We start from the raw sequence: 18,174 nt of genomic DNA, 5'->3' as shown, positions 1-18,174 counted from the left end.
TCTGATAGTAAATATCTTATCAGCTTATTATTTCTTCTGGAGACTGCGACCAGAGGACATACTAATGACCCTGAATTATCATCCTCTTTTCGTTTGCTTCAACAGCTTATTCGTTCCCACGATGGTCGTGTTGCAGCTCTGCATATCCGTGCTCATTCTAACTTGCCTGGTCCATTGTCTAAACTTAATGCGACTGCAGATGTTTTAACTCGATCTAAACGTGATCTTTATCCTGTGCGTTTTCCTCCCCAAAATAAAGTTAAAGTTCCTCTTCCTCCTCAATCTCTTTTCCCTAAAGCAGGACATATCCCAATTTACCGTCCTCCTCCTTTCCGTTCGTCATGCTGTCAAGAATGGCTAAGGTATTGCATTCATTATCTTCATACTGTTGATACTCATGGTCCATGTCCTGGACACCCTCATATTATGGTAAATTATGATCAAACTGCTTCACAAGCAGCACAGCAATCGCATGCTTTACACCATCAGTCGGCGGCTACGTTACGCAAAGAATTTTCCCTTACTCGTGAAGGCGCCCGACAAATTGTTAAGCAATGCCCACAGTGCTTACCTCACCTTCCTGTTCCACATTATGGTGTTAATCCTCGTGGATTATTACCTAGTCATTTATGGCAAATGGATGTTACTCATATCCCGTCTTTTGGGAAATTACAATTTGTTCATGTCACTATTGATACTTATTCTGGTTTCCTCTGTGCTACAGCACAGACCCGAGAAGCTACTAAACATGTTATCACTCATTTATTACACTGTTTTGCTTTCATGAACCTTCATTTTACAGGAACCAACATTACTCTTACAGGCCCGGCTACCAGCCGACGAGAGGATCTTAAGGATACCATCATTTGGTATAAAAATGGGCAAGCTATTAATATTAGAGGTCGAATCTCATATGCCTCACCACTTCGGGATTCCGCTATTACTATAGCCAAGGTTCCAGGTGAAGATTCAGGAAATTATTTCTGTATGAAGCATTTTCTTGGAGGACAAGGGATACTTATAGTTGGACATAAGGTTACTATTCTTAACAGAAAATCAAAAACTCAATTTCCTCCTTTTATGACCATTAACTTTGCTGGATCCAATTTTGAATGTTGCAATGCATCTTGGAATAATAACCAAATATGGTGTACTACAGATCATACCAAGAGGTCAATTCTTCTCTCTTCTATTCCCATCATAGATAGGTTTATCACATTTCAAAAGAACTGGGATATATGGAAACTAGCTCTAACTTATTCCAATACACCTGTTATAACTTGTGTTGCTCCTCCATATACACTTTTGATTGGTTCTATTAACATTGGTAATTCTTCCAAAGGAGGATATAATATTAGCTGTGTTCATTGTATTTTTAGCAGTTGTATGTTCCCTTCTGCAGGAACACAATCTGCGCTTATACTAAGGCAACCCATATATGTTATGGTGCCTGTACGTCTGAGAGAACCTTGGTATGAAGATACTGGAGTACAGGCATGGGTGGAACTCTCTAAAGCCTTACAGAGAAGGAGATGCTTTATTGGGTGGCTAATAGTAAGTTTACTTGCCTTGGCTGCTCTGTCTGCTACTGCGGCTACTGCCCGTCTTGCTCTTTCACAGAGTATTAATCATGCTCACTTTGCTAATCAATTATCTCAAAATACCAGTCTTGCTTAATCTTTACAAAGTCACATAGATTTACAGATTAATAACAAGTTAGATGAATTTAAAAATGCAATTTTGAGGATTGGAGATCAGATGGCAGCATTAAAATTGAGGATGCGTTTAGCTTGTCATGCAAAGTATACGTGGATTTGTGTTATTCCTTACAAGTACAATGACTGTATTTGGGAATGGGAAGAAGTAGAAATGCATCTGCTGAGTGTTTGGTCAGATAATATTAGTCTTGATCTTAAGAAATTAAATGCTGAAATTCAGGATATACAAAATGCACATCTTGATGATATTTCACCAGAAGATGTAATTCAAAGTTTACTGGATCATTTAAAGTGGTTAAACCCTTAGTCGTGGATTACTAGAGGGTTGTCAGGATTTATTACCCTGGCCATAATTTGCCTATTATTGATAATAATCTTCTCATGTCTGTTTCGTATCCTCATGCAACAGTATACTACTCTCGGCACTAAGGTTCATGGAATTATTTTGCAGCAAAAATTAAAAAATAAAAAAGGGGGACCTGTGGGAAGCAGTCAGCCTTGAGAGCAGGCTACAGACATGCCAGGCATGCCGCCACTGCTCGAAGGGACTGTCCCTACTTGTTCCCCTCCTTGATCCATTCCATGGGAGATAAATCACCAGGGCCCAGAAATCAGAAAGAATGGAAAATGAGACAAGCAAATCTGTCTCCACCCTGCACGTGCAGGTTATTTTGGATGATTCTGGGTTTATGGGTTTTCTCCCAGGGAAGTTAACCTTGAGCCGAGACAGTCATTAGATCATGTAAACCACCGTCTGGCAACCTTCCCTTTTCTAGTCTATATAATCTGCAACTGTAGCATAATAAAACTTGCCTTGCAACCATCAGTTGTCTTGGTCCTTCTGACCCCATTCGACGGTGCTACTTCAGTTCCTTACCCCGTCCCTTCTGACCCTGGGCGGTGAAATCCTCTTTCTGAGGCTGGTCCGTGGCACATATGAATATGTTTTTGTCTTGCTGTACTGCACCTATGCTGTCTAGTAACAGATATTTTGTCTGCTATTAGTGTTTTAGATTATGTCTTTCCAAAGCGCTGAGGCAGTGCACCTATTTTGAAGTTGTAGCTGATGCCTGAACGTATCCTAGCTGACAAATTATTGATTAATGAAAACATGAATTTCTGAAAGATTTGTACTGTTCACCAAAATCTGGGCAAGGAGTCTCAAATGTAATTCTTAGCCAGAATTACATGTTAATGAACCATTTAACAGTGTAAATCAAGGAACATCAATGTAGGGATTTCTTTTCATTTATTTCTTACCTGCTTGAAATATCAGTTAAAGGTTGCCAGCTTGGTTGCAGATGAACGGACGTTTGAAGTTCCCCGAACTACTTAATGTGGAATAGGATACTAGACTTCCAACGCCCTCAAGGCTGTGACCTTGCAGCCATTTTACATAGCACATCATCCTCCTATAGGGATGAACCTTTCCCTGGCCTGAAAAGTAGCCACTCCGTTGAAGCTTTGCTTATTGTAACAGGCTTTTGTTTCCAGGTTACATGTCTGTGGAAGACTTAATTCTGAATAGAGATATAGATATTACTGGAAACTAATTGTTTTTGCTATTATACTCTGCTTTATCAAAAAAGTAAAACATTTAAATTGTGCTACAAAAATTCAGATGTTGTCTTGCAATCTTTAAACAATAAATGAATGAATTGCCCTTAAAAAAAAGAATTAAGCAGTTAGTTAAGCTGTTGGTCCCACATCAGACAAATTATCCTTATACCTCCTGTCAATATTGTTAACAGAGACTGTTATTTTATTAATCCTTATGATCCCGTGATTCTTTCTTTCATGTTTCGGGGCACAGCATTTGAGAGAGTGGGGTTGTTAAGGTGGGTGGGTTTATCCTTCTTTTATGCGTTCATTCAATTTTATGTTCATTTACTTATTGTATACATATGGCAATAGAAGCTGCTAAGGCAATCATTGCTATTCTGCAAAACAACAAGGCACAGAAGCAGATGTCTTATTTCCGAGATTTCTCCCCCCAGGATTATTATGATTAAAGATCCTTTCCCCCCACTCCCTGGAGAGGACAAGGGGCTGCTTGCTGGAGGATTTTTAATGACTTGGGGAAAGGCTCAAATATCCCCCCATTATGGTAATCCACCCCAGGGGCAAACCACACAAGAATATTATGAATTTATTTTATTTTTCTATCCTTGCAAAGGTAATACTCAGCTCATTAGAATATGAAAACTATACTGTCAAATTTCAGAATTACATGGATGAAGAAAATCACCAAAGTGACATCATATCATGTGTGTTATAGTTGTATTTACTATATTGACTATATTAAATATGTTGTGTTAACAATGTATTGTATAACTATATATTGAAAAGGCAAAATGCTGTAACGTATTTCAGAGAAAATAATTATGTTGGCCAACCCCAAATTGTACATTGTAGACGGGTCCTAGGAAAAGAAGATTTAATTCATAGTGAACAAGAGGTTAGCTTCTGTTTTCAGCCATGTGCTATTTCAAGAATTAAACATCATGAATAATACACGATATAATATAAGAGGAATAGTCTAAAGATGGAAAAGCACATTTTGATTAGGAAAGAGAATTTAAGGCTTGAGTCTTTTTTTTAAGGAAAACTGCCTTATTACTATGAGATAAGAAAATTGTTTCCTTCTTTTCTTCCTTGCTTTCTTCTTCTTTTTTTTTAACCTTTTTAATTTTGGATATTTGACCTCTAAGCTGAGATGACTGAAAACGCCTCCTCTGGGCATCAACCTTTTTGAAAGACTATTTCCCTCTCCCTAAGGGCTATTTGTCTCTTGGAGGCTTTGTCTACATTACTCCTCAAGAGGCAAGCATTTGTCCTTGCACTAAATGCTGACATCTCCTGATAAGAGGGAAGCTGCAAAGTAGAAGAATTGAAGGTCAGTATGTTGGTATTGGTCTCAAGTGCATTGATGTACATTTGTGTATTGGGGAAGGGGAGTGAAGCTTGAGAGTGGGCCAGTGGGGAGGGGTAAATATTTTGTGATGCTGTCTACCTATGGGCTTATAAGGTTTACACCTGCATTAGGAGGACAAGCATTACCATTAGCATGAAAAGTAGGGCAGACCTCAGTTGCAAAAGCTTCTAGCCATACACATAGGGCAATATGTAAATGATACACCTTATTGCATTCACCCATTCGCCCTCCCCTGTTCACGCTAATTGGAAATTTCCATCCATTTCAGAGAAGTAACACAACTATCAATCATTTTCCCTGGCATGAATCTTCCAGGAGGAAGAAAATGGAATACACCTAGCGACAGAGCTCACACACTAGTAGTCCATGTGTCTTAGATTTAATATCTGATGACTAGCTGCATTGAAGCCAAGAGGTGGTTCACAAAGTTGCTGCACATTAGAATCACCTGGGGAACTCTGAGACCTCCCGGTGCCCAGGCTCCTGCCTAGACCTACTGAATCAAAATCTCTGGGGCTGGGACCCAGACACCAATGTTTTTCTTCAAAGCTCTTTAGGTAATTCAAACGAGCAGCAAAGCTTGAGAACCAGCCCAATAATTGGAACAAACTTACTTCACACAGATAAAGTGGGGCAATTCATATGTTAAAAGAACGTGAATATATGTATATATTTCTTTTTTTCGCTTTATTCTGTTTGTATTTCAAATAGGCTTTTTTTTTTCCTTCTGCAAAAAGCGTTATTGTTTCCATTTGGTCCAAGTCTTGGGAGAGGGCTCCAGGGCAGTTACAAAGCTGCCTAGTGGCTTCAGAGCGGGGCTTCAGGCAGAAGCTCTGACGCCAGAGGGTCTCCTCAGATGCGGCTGGACTTCAGAGACTCCTGTTTGGCTCGAGGGTGAGCCTTTCAAAGAGATGCTCGCCCAGCACAGCCTGCGGACCAGCCAGCCTGCGGAGGTTGGTCAGGTGGTCGCCCATCTTCTGGATGAGTTTCACCTGCTCCTCCAGGAAGCGGCTCTCCAGGAAGTCACAGAGCTGGGAGTCTGCAAGGCAGGACCCAGGGCGCGCAGATCCGATAGTGCCTGGTTCAGATTCTTCTCCCTAAGAATGGCGGCTTCCACAGCATCCTGGGTTTTACCCCACTCATCCTGAGAAGGCTTCCACGCATCCTGGAAGAGGGCGCGGCCGCAGCACTGGTTTTGCATTTTCAAGAGGCGCTGGGCGCCCTCACACTTCTCCTCAGCCAGCTGGCGAAAAATGTGGCCCATACTGTCCAGAGTCCCATTGTTGCTGTCGAAATAGATGCTCAGAGAGAGGTAAGTGTCCACAGATGCAAGATGAACAGGCGGTGGACGGGGGCCTCCACCTCGGTGGAATAATTCTGACGAACCTGGGAACTCGTGGTTGATCAGGGATAAGGAGCTAAGCTCAAAAACTGGTGTTGGCCTGTCCTGGAGGCTGAGGATAGCTGAGTGTCTGATTCCAAAGGTTGCGAAAGGAAAAAAGGTTGGAGGGTGGTCGGGGGCTGGAGCAAGGAGCGTCCCTGGGTCTGTTCATTCCAAACACTGTTGAAGCAAAACACAGATCTCCAGGACTGCCGAACGCACTGCCTCAAATAGGCTTTGATATAAATGAACAAGAAGTCCAAGCAAGGACAAAACTTACCCTTCCTCCCACCAAAATAGCTGGTGATACTAGAATCTAGATCTGGGAAGGGATTCTTCCATTACTTTCCTAACATTCCAAGCCACTAGAGCAGTGGTTCTCAAAGTATGGTCACCTTGTAACCAAGCAGTACCCTATGGGGCCTTCCTAGGACAGACCCATCCACCATATCCTCTATTGTAGTTTCTCTCTGAAGTACTCAGATAATAGTATCTCAGGCATATTTCTTGAGTTTTCAGATGCTAAAAACCACCACCCAATGGAAGAAATGAACTCCTTGATGATCAAGAGCATGTAGCCCCCAGACCTTCTGGCACCTAAGGATGGATAAGGTTACCTGCCTTGTGGCCTCAACATCAGCCAATCAGAGGATTGTGCACGAGCTGATCACATGCCCTGGGATGTCCCTCCCTCACCTGGCCTTTAAAAATGCTTTGCTGAAATCCTTTGGAGATTTCAGGGGTTTTGGAACACGGACCACCCCTCTCCTTGCTCGATCCTGCAATAAACCTTTCTCTTCTCCAGACTCCAACCTTTAGGTTTGTTTGGCCTCAGTGTGCTTCAGACACACGAACCAGCATTCAGTAACAACCTGACCAGCTTTACCAGCATCCCCTGATAATGTGTCAGATATTCAAGTTTTAGGGCCCTATCCCAGCCCTATGGAATCAGCAACTCTAGTGGGGCTCAGTGATCTCTGTTATAACTGGCCCTCCAGATGATTTTTATTCACCTTAAAGTTTAAAAATATCTGCCTTGTCAGCTGCCAAAGCGTCCACCAGCAGGTTAAGGGGAGTGACGCCTGGAAAAGATAGGGAGTAGCCAAGGCAAGTACAGCAGCATTTGCCGTGGTAGTAATGGAGAATGCCTTTTCTCCACTGATTGGCACAGACTAGTATCTGGGAGCAGTGGCAGGGTTATTTAGGATACTTTACAATTCAATGTAGAGTGACCACTTTCCTGGTTTGCCAGGGACTTCCCCTGTGGGAACACTTAAAATCTCATCCTGGCAAACCCCTTAGCCCTGGATTTGAAAAACTTAGGGAATAACATGAAATTTAGGGGAAACATGATCTAGGATTTGGGCAAGTCACAAGTGCTAATTAAAGCGAAGCAAGTATGGACAACATCTAGCCTTCTTTACCCCTTTGTGGGAAGGTAAATCTGATTGGGTGAAAGGACTTATTGTTAAGAAATCTTTGTAGAAACATCCCCTTCTGCTTAGTCCTCTGGTTCTCAGTTCTGGCTAGACACTGGCATCGTCTGAGGAGATTTAAAGTTATTTTATTGGTCTAGGATGACCAACAGTCAGTGTGAGGGTTTTTAAAAAGTGCTTCAGATGATTCTAATATGCAGCCAAATTTAGGTGCCACTGCTTAAGCTTTTGAACCACTGCTACTTTTTTCACCTCATCTTCCTATGAGAATACCCAACTGTAGTTGAGGTTTGTTGTTTTTTTCTTTTTCTTTTTTTAACTCTCTTATTATAAGATTTACTGTCTTAAATAAGATTGAATGGACAGAAAATCCTGCTAGTCCATCTGGTATAGCTAGATACTTAGAATAATATCGTTAAGATATATACCATTTAAGTACTGTGACTGGCCTTTTTAAAATTAACATATGCATTGAATTAGTACAATCTCTTTTGAAGTTGTCATGTTGGGGAGCTATACCTGTAATCTGCTGCCATTACTAAATATCTGGACAACTCTTATTAGGAATTGTTTTTAAACATCTTTAGGGATTAAAACCAAGAGTGCTGTATTATTTCTACTGGGACCACAAAAACCTCACAAAGTTTCCCCACTGTACCTTCTACACCCATCTCTAACCCTTGGCAATTTCTAATCTGTTCTCCATCTCCACAGTTTTGTTATTTTAAGAATAATATGTAAACATAATCATGAATTACTTAATCTTTGGAGATTGGCTTTTAAAAATTTTTTCTTCAGCATCATTCCCTTGAAGTTCATTTTAATTTTTGCATATATTAATAATTTGTTCCTTATCGTTGCTCGGTAGTATTCTATCATAAGATTTTATCACAATTTGTTTCAACATTCATCCATTGAAAGACATTTGGGTAGTTGCCAGTTATTGGCTATTATAAATAAAACTGCTCTGAACATTTATGTGTAAGTTTCTGTGGGAACTTAATTAAGTTTTTGTTTCTTTTGGATAAATGCTCAAGAGTACAATTACTGCATTGTAGGGTGAATCTACTTTTAGGATTAAAAGAGACTGTCAAGCTGTTTCTCAGAGTGGCTAAACCATTTTATTTTCCCACCAGTGACGTGATATAACTTTTCTACGTACTCGCCAGCATTTGATGTTGTCACTATAATTTTAGTTATTCTCTGATATCTCATTATGGTCTTAATTTGCATTTCCCTAATGCTAATGATGTTGAGCATCTTTTCATGTGCTTCTTTGCCATGTGTATATTCTCTTCCATGAAATGTCTGTTCCTGTCTTCTGCCTATTTTCTAGTTGGATTTTTTTAAGTTGTTTGGAGAGTTCTTTGTATATTATAGATACAAGTCATCTGTCTCATATGGGATTTTCAAATATGTTTTCCCACTGTGTAATTTGAGTTTTCATCCACTTAAAAGGATCTTCTATGAAGCATTTTTAACTCATTTTGATGAGATCCAATGTATCAGTTTTTGCTTTTATTGATCATACTTTCGGTGTCAAGTCTAAGAATTATTCACCTAGTTCTAGATGCCAAAGATTTTCTCCTATTTTTTTTTCAAAAAATGTCCTGCTTTTACATTTAAGACTATGATCCACTTTGATTTAATTTTTGTGTAAGGTGTGGAGGTTTAGGTTAAGGTTCATTTTTTGTTTGTTTTTGTCGAGGGATGTCCAACTGTTTCAGTACTATTTTTTGAAATGTCTATTCTTCCTTGATAGCTTTTGCACTGCTGTCAAAAACAGGTTAAATGTATTTATGTCAGTCTGTTTCTGGGTTCTCTATTCCATTCCATTGATCTATGTATCTACCCTCCAAAATTGCTGCAAAGTCTTGAAATTGGGTGGATTAATTCCTCCCATTTTAATCTTCCTTTACAAATTGTTTTAGCTATTCTTCAGCCTCTTCTTACCATATAAATCTTAGAAAAAGCTTGTCTATATCCGCAAAAACCTTGAGGGCATTTTAAGAGTAATTGTGTTAAGCCTCTTAACTTGGGGAGAATTGACATCTTTATTATGTTGTGTTTTCTAATCCATGAACAAGGTATGTCTCCCTATTTGTTTGGGACTTTAAATGTTTTCTTCATCAGCATTTTGTAATTTTCAGTATAGAGGTCCTATAAATATCTTATTGGGCTTGTATTTAAGTATTTATTTAGGTCAGTTGTCAATGGCATCACATATTTTAATTTAAGCTTCTACACATTTGTTATTAATATATAATGTGATAAAATTGTGTTGATCTTGTACTCTAAAACATTTACAGACTAATATTATTTCTCAAGCTTTTTGTGGATTCCTTGGTATTTTCTCCATTTAGATTATCATCTCCTCTTCAGACACCGAGAGTTTTACTTTTCCTTAGGCAATATAATAGGATATATTACTCTTCAACATTCAGTAGGATATATTCCTTCCTATTCAACATAGTAGGAATAGTCCTTTTATCTTTTAAATGAACTTTTTAAAAATTTAACTTTTAAATGTATGTATTTATTTATTTTTGCTTTATTTTCTTACTAGAACCTCCAGTAATATATTTAATAAAAGTGGTGAGAGCAGATATCCGTGCCTTGTTTCTGATCTTACAGAGAATACATTCAGTCTTTCACAGTTAAATATAATGTCGGTATAGGTTGTTTGTAGATCATCTTTATGAGTTTCAGTATGTTCCTTTTCTATTCCTAGTTTGCTTGGAGTTCATTTTTCTTCTTTTGTTAAAATCATGAATGAGATTGGATTTTGTCAAGTGCTTTCTCTGCATTATTGGATAGGATCACATGACTTTTCCCTTTAATCTATTGGATATGGTGGATAATATTGTTTGATTTTCAAATATTTAACCAACTTTGCATAACTAGAATAAATGCCACTTGGTCATGGTATATTATTCTTTTTATATATTTCTGGATTTAATTTGCTAATATTTGGCAGAGGATTTTTACAGCCAATTTCATAAAAAATATTGGTCTGTAGTTTTCTTCTTTCTATACTATCCCTGTCCGGTTTTGGTATCAAGGTAATACTGGCTTCATAAATTTAATTAGGAACTGTTCCTTCTACTTCTCTTTCTTATCAAATCATGTAAAATTGGTGTTAATTCTTTATGTCTTGGGTAAAAGTGAAACATCTAAACCTGAATATTCCTTTTGGGAGTTTTTAAATGAAAAACCAGTGTTTCTAATGGTTACAGGAAAATTGAGATTATCTATTTCATCTTGGCTGAGTTTTGGTAGTTTTGAGCGTAGAAGCATTGGCCCATTTCACCTACATTTTTGAATTTATAGTGTAGACTTGTTCATAACAACTTGTCCCTTATTAACCTGCAGGATATGTCATGGTATCCCTGGTTGCATTTCTGATACCTGTGATTTGTGCCATCCATCTTTTTATCTTTATCAGTTTTGCTAGATCTTTATTGATTAGATTGTTTATTTCCAAGAACCAGCCTTTTGTTTCATTGATTTTCCCCCCTATTTTCCTGTTTTCAGTTTCATGGATTTCTATTTCATCTTTATTATTTCCTTCTTTCTGCTTGTTTAGTGTTTTTTTCCTCTTCCTTTTTTACTGTTGTAATATAGAAAATTAGATTATTGCTTTGAAACACTTTCTTTCCCAATTTAGTGCTATAAACTTCCCTTTCAGCATTGCTTTCACTTCATTCTGCAAACTTTGATCTGTTATATCTCCATTTTCTTTTACTCTATGCATTAAACAATATTTCCTTGATGCTGTCTTTTTTTACCCATGAGATATTTGGAATTGTGATGTTTAGTTTTCATGTGATTGAAGACTTTCCTGTTGTCTTTCTGTTATTGATTTCTAGTCTGATTCCATTATGGCTAGAGAACATACTCTATGATTTTAATTCTTTTAAATCTGCTAATTTTTTATGAATATATAAATGAAAGAAATAAGAAAACCTCTGAGTCTTAGCATCCAACACTTAGGCACATTACAATTTAAATCTGCTAAGGTTCTTTTTACCCAGTATATAGTATATGAGTGAATATTCCATGGACACTTGAATATGTATTCTGCTGTCACTGAGTGTGTTCTTTAAATGTCAGTTATATCCTATTGATTGATGATGTTTTCATTTCTTCCATATTCTTGCTGATTTTTCTCTCTGGTAGTTCTATAAATTGCTGTGCTGAAGTCTCAAATCATAATTGTAGATTTAAAATTTTCTCCTTTTACTACTTTTTTCAGTGTTTGCTTCATATATTTTGAAGTTCTGTTGTTTGGTGCACACACATTTAGTATCATTAGGTCATCTAGGTGGATTATTCCTGTTATCTTTATGTAATGACCCTGTTTGCCCCTAATAATTTCCTTTGCTCTGAAGTCTACTTTATCTGATATTAATATAGCCATTCCTACTTTTTCTGATTAACATTCACATGATATATCATTATCTTCCTTTTACTTTGAACTACCTATATCATGATGTTTAAAGTAAACTTCTTATAGACAGTATATAGTTGGATCATGCTTGTGAATTTTTAATCTACTCTTCCAATCTCTGTCTTTGACTTGGTTATTTAGATCATTTACAGTTAATGTAATTATTGCTATGTTAAAGATTAGGTCTACCATTTTATTTTTTGTTTTGTCTTTTACCTTAGTTTCTCAATCCTGTGTTTCTCTTATTTTGCCTGGTGGGTTACTTAAACATTTTTTAATAAGTCCATTTTAATTTAATTTATTTATAATCATTTGTGTATACTGTTTGTATAGTTTTCTTAGTGCTTACTTTTGGCATCACAGTATACATATGTAACTTACCATAGCCTACTGGAATCAGTGTTTTATTACTTCAAGTGAAGTTCCAAAATTTTACTTCCATTTAGTCTCTTAATATTCCCCAGTTTTAAAGTATGATTTTCTGTAGTATTTCCTTTCTCTACATTGAGAACCACATCAGATGGTGTCATAATATTTGCTTTGACCATTATATAGTATTTAAGAAACTCATGAGGCTAATGATATTCTCTTATATATACCCCATTTGTTTTCACCCATTCCATTGTTCCCCTTTTCTTTCTGAAGTTCCCAGTCTTCTGTTATTGTTTTTTTTTATGTTTTCATAACATTAGGTGATATCTGGGCTTTCCAGTGCCATTGGATATGAGTTTCAGGAAACACTGAGTCTGGCTCACTTAATGCTGCTGAGTTGGAGGGTTTGTATATGTTGGGCCTGTTGGTGCAGCAGGTGCTAGCAGATTAGACTAATGTTGATGGGACTAGTGCCACAGGAGGATGGGTTCCCATTCAGGCTATGCTGCTGCTACAGTAGATCAAGTCCCCCTCTACCCCAAGTGTGGGGCAGTGACCTGCTGCTGTCACTGCTTTGTATTAGGCTGCTTTTGCCTCAGGTGTGTGGTGGAATCCCTTGGAAGCTGCTGTCAATCACAAGGTTAAATTCATTTCAGAAATACTTAAGTATAAATATATAGCCTGGCTCCTATAGGACCCCTGTAATAGTTTTTTATTGCTTTCATACAAATTACCACAAATATAGTGACTCAAAACAATGTCAATTTATTACCTTACAAGTCTGACATTGGTCTCAATTGAGTAAAGTAAAAGTGTTGGCAGGATCGACAGATGAATGGATAAAGATGTGGCACATATATACAATGGAATATTACTTAGCCATAAAAAGAAGTGAAATTGAGTTATTTGTAGTGAGGTGGATTGACCTAGAGACTGTCATACAGAGTGAAGTAAGTCAGAAAGAGAAAAACAAATACCGTATGCTAACACATATATATGGAATCTAAAAAAAAGAAAAAATGGTTATGAAGAACCTAGGGGGCAGGGCAGGAATAAAGACGCAGCCATAGAGAGTGGACTTGTGGACACAGGGAGGGGGAAGGGTAATCTGGGATGAAGTGAGAGAGTGTCATGGACATATATACACTACCAAATGTAAAATAGATAGCTAGTGGGAAGCAGCCGCAAAGCACAGGGAGATCAGCTCTGTGCTTTGTGTCCACCTACAGGGGTGCGATCGGGAATGGAGGGCGGTAGGGAGATGCAAGAGGGAGGAGATATGGGGATATATGTATACGTATAGCTGATTCACTTTGTTATGAAGCAGAAACTAACACACCATTGTAAATCAGTTCTACTCCAATATAGATGGTTAAAAAAGAAAAAAAAGTGTTGGCAGAGCTACATTCTTTTCTGGAGGCTCTTAGGGGTGTTTCTGTTCCCTGGACTTTATCCGCTTCCAGCGATCACTTGTAGTCCTTGACTCAGAGTCCCCTTTCTCCACCTACAAAACCCAAAATGTTGAATCTCTCTGATTCTGCTTCTATTAGGACATCTCTCTCTTTCTCTTTCTACAGTTGGGAATGGTTTTCTACTTTTAAGGACTCATGCAATTAGATTTGTTCCATGAGGTAATCCAGGATAATCTTTCTATCTCAAGGTCTATAACTTCAGCCATATCTGCAAAGTCCTCTTCACCATGTAAGGTAACATATTAATAGGTTCTAGGGATTAGGGTGAGGGCATTTTTAGGAGCCATTATGCTCCCTACCACACCCTTAACAAGTGACTTTGAGAAAATTACTGAGATTTTTAAAGCCTTACTTTCCTCAAACATAAAATGGAAAGAAAGCTAACTAATTAACATCATGAAAGTGAAACAGTATATATGAAATCAACTAATTCAAAAAATAAGATTTCTTCTTTTTCTTTATGATTTACATGATTCTCAGAGTTCAGTTACTTGAAGAGTTACTTTTTTTTAAAACAGAACTAAGGAATTTCAGGGTTCAGGTGCTGTAAGATTGTCTGAATTATCTGAGTAACAATTAGCTAAGCACAGGTGTAAAGCATTTGATTTACTCCTTGGTTTTCTTTATCTTCTCATCCCAGTAAATGCAAATCCCTTTTCTAGCTCCAGCCAGTAGAGTCAGAGCTCGTGTTACTGTTTAACTAAAGTTCAATTTAAATTCTCTCTACATCTCCAGATTCTCGGCCCTGGTTGCATATTATAATCACCTGGGGAGATTTCAAGGACTACTGATGCCAAATTTCTACCTATCATGGATATTTGAGGAGGGACCTGGAATGAAATGCTCTAGCTTATGGTTTTTGGAACCAAATCATAGTCTACACTGAGCCAAATTATTTGCAAGATCACCTCTAAAAAGGAATTTATCTGTGGTGACTAATGCTCTTCCTTTGTCAGTATGCTTGATTTGTCCCTCTTTGGGGGAGAAAAGAGGGGGAAATAAACCCCAGCAGTTGTGCTCCCTGAATTATAACCTGATGCTGTGGAATTAGTGTTGGCTTAGAGTGCACATCTTCGGATACCCATTCTCTCTCCTGCTTCCTTGCATGAACTTATATCCTTGGGCAGTGTTTCATCCACCACCCTCTTTTGCTTCTAATCTTAGCAAGTAAAGTCTCCCCTTAATGAAATAGCATTTCATGAGGCTTACTGGGAGCATAGGTCTGTTCCAGACCTATCCTATGTTAGCTAAAGCAGATATAAGTGATGTATTTTTGGCATTCATCCTTGTGGGTTGGAAAGAGAAGACAGAATTTTATCTTTAGGTGTCATCTGACTGGACAAATGGGCTCTTTCCCTCTGCTGCCTACCATGTAAAAACCTGAGGGTGTTACCTCTAGACGGTATCTTCTAGTTATCAAAATAGTTCAGATAAGTCAAATTTCTCAGTAAAAGATGACAAAACTAGGGCTTAGGTGGTTAATTTTCTATGTCAATTTGTCTGGGCCACCATGCCCAGTTATTTGGTCAGATATTATTCTGGATATTTCTGTGATGGTGTTTTCGTGTTTTTTACAATTTTATTTATTTATTTATTTATTTATTTATATTTTTGGCTGCGTTGGGTCTTCATTGTCACACGTGGGCTTTCTCTATTTGCAGCAAGCGAGGGCTACTCTTTGTTGTGGTGTGCAGGCTTCTCATTGCAGTGGCTTCTCTTGTTGCAGAGCATGGGCTCTAGGTGCACGGGCTCAGTAGCTGTGGTGCACAGGCTTATTTGCTCTACGGCACATGGGATCTTCCCAGACCAGGGCTCAAACCTGTGTCCCCTGCATTTGCAGGCAGATTCTTAACCACTGCGCCACCAGGGTAGTCACTGTGATGGTGTTTTTGGATGAAATTCATATTTAAATTGGTGTTGGACTTTGAGTACAGCAGATTATCCTCCATAGTATGGGTGCGCCTCATCCAATCAGTTGAAGCTCTTAATAAAACAAAGACTGACCTCCCTGTTGCAAAAAGGAATTCTGCCAGAAGACTTACAGAAATTGAACTGCAACTCTTCCTAGAGTCTCTAGACACCCTAACCTGCAGATTTTGAATTGACCAAGCCTCTATTATTGTGTGAACCAATTGTTTAAAATCTCTCTCTCTCTTTCTCTATCTTTATATAGATATGGATATAGATCTAGGTATCAATATTGATATCTATATCTATCAATATATATGGGCACATTGTATACACATGCTGTTGGTTCTGTTTTTCTGGAGAAGCTTGACTAATATAGTGGCCCATATAAATAAAAGGATGAACCCAAGTTCACCCAGGTAGAAAGTAGTACAATGAGAACTGGAACTTAAGGCCTCATGACTCATTCAGCTGTGAACACTGACCCAGAACTGGGGTCCGCAAACTCTGGCCCACTGATCAGATCTCGCTTGACTCCTGGTTTTGTACATAACATTTTGCTTGAACACAGCCACACCCATTCATTAACGTATGGTGCATGGCTGTTTCTGTGCTACAGCAGTAGATAGGCAGTTGCAACGGAAAGATATGGTACACAACATCCAAAATATTTACTATCTGACCCTTTACAGAAAAGATCTGCTGACCCTTGCTCTAGGATGCCATCTGATTTCTGATAACACAGAGGAGAATAATTCATGCACATTGGGGTTGGTTGTTAATCTCATGTCCTCCTTAGGTCAAAGATCTCTTAAATGCTCACCCTTGCAATAGCCAGCTTGGGGAGCATTGTCTGAGGATGCAGAAATATTTCTTGCCAGGTCTTTCCAATCCACACTGCTCCCTGACTATGGTTCTTAAAACCTATTTTTTTAAAAAAAATTTATTGGAATATAGTTGATTTACAGTGTTGTGGTGTTAATCTCACGTGTACAGCAAAGTGAATCCGTTATACATATACATATATCCACTTTTAGTTTTTTTTAGAGTCATTTCCAAATAGCCCGTTACAGAGTATTGAGTGGAGTTCCCTGTGCTAATAAGAAGAGCAGGTTCTTATTAGTTATCTATTTTATGTATAGCAGTGTGTATATTTCAGCCCCAGTCTCCCAATTTAGCCTCCCCACCACAATCCCCTGGTAACCCTAAGTTTGTTTTCTACATCCCTGCCTCTACTTCTAAAACCTGTCTATTTTAACCAACTACCACTCATTGCTTACTGTCTCTGGCTTCATGTACTTCATAATAAATCTATCTCTTGTTCAATCCTGGATGACATGTTCCAAGGACTGAGATAATATCTTATTCTACATAACTTGTCCTTGATATTGTCTAGCTTGGGGTCTTCATCTATGTCCCAAAGAAGACAGTCACACTCTGTCTTCTAGTACTACTAATAATACCACATTTTATGGCATGAATTTGACCCAATGCACTGAACTATCCCTTTAGAAACTGTATGCAACCTGTCACTGGGTTTTAGCACCGGGATAGAGCTCAAATTAGTGTTCATATTTAAACAAATCTACTTGACCAGAAACTTTTTGTCTCACCATTTATTTTATTACACAAGTAACTTCTCTCTTTGCATCTATGATGTAAATATTTTTAATTTCCTAAATTATCTGAAAAATTATTTAGAGCTTCCATTTCAGTAGGCATTGGAATTGCTGTGTTATGACTATTTCATTATTTTATTTCCAAATGTTAAATTAGGCTTCAAGCTTTGGCCAAGAGTAGACAGGAAAGGGTTTTAAAAGAAATGAAGAATGGGAAAGACTTCTGATGCAACGGAGACTTAATAAAGATTTGCTTTTGAATCAAGAATTTATAATAAAGGTTTGATTTTGAATCAATAAGTTATGTCATTGCAAAATAGCTCCCTGGTAAAATTCCATTCTTTTGTAATCATTAAGTACAGAAATTAACCATCAAAATATGCAGTGATCTTTTTCATTTTCTAAAAACAAACCTATATCTAGATGAGAGAATTCATTTCATAACTCAGGCTCTGGACTTACGACTCCAAGTCCTGTTTTCTTTCAACCATGCCTGCTAAGTTTCTGTCTAACTTCTTGAGCATGAGGTAATGGCTTCAGCTTTCATCTCCTTACTCAGTATATAGCTTGGTGACTAAGAGTAAGGGATCTAAACCTTGAGAACTTGGGTTCCAATCTTGACTCTAAAATTTACTTGTTGAGTACTCTTGAGCATGTTATCTGTTTTTGCCTCAGTTTTCTCATCTATAATATAGAGATAACATTACTTCTCTCAGCGAGTTGCTATGAGGGTTAAAAAAGAAAATTCATACAATGCAAGAATTTATCAGTTCTTGGAACACAATAAATACTGAAAAGAAATGTTAGCCATTATCAAGGGCCCCTCATTTTATGGATAATATAGATTAGTTTATATAGGTCTAATATTTACATATACATAAAT

General features: G+C 37.9%; 1 pseudogene; it reads right to left on the bottom strand.

Moving 5' to 3' along the window:
* Positions 1-485: 485 nt before the first annotated feature.
* LOC132476134 (ferritin light chain-like) lies at positions 486-17,815 on the bottom strand (annotated as a pseudogene).
* Between the last annotated feature and the right edge of the window lie 359 nt (positions 17,816-18,174).

Source organism: Mesoplodon densirostris, chromosome 2, assembly GCF_025265405.1.
Source record: "Mesoplodon densirostris isolate mMesDen1 chromosome 2, mMesDen1 primary haplotype, whole genome shotgun sequence".
In the NCBI taxonomy this organism is placed as follows: Eukaryota; Metazoa; Chordata; class Mammalia; order Artiodactyla; family Ziphiidae; genus Mesoplodon; species Mesoplodon densirostris.
This window is presented reverse-complemented; position numbering and strand designations above follow the sequence as displayed.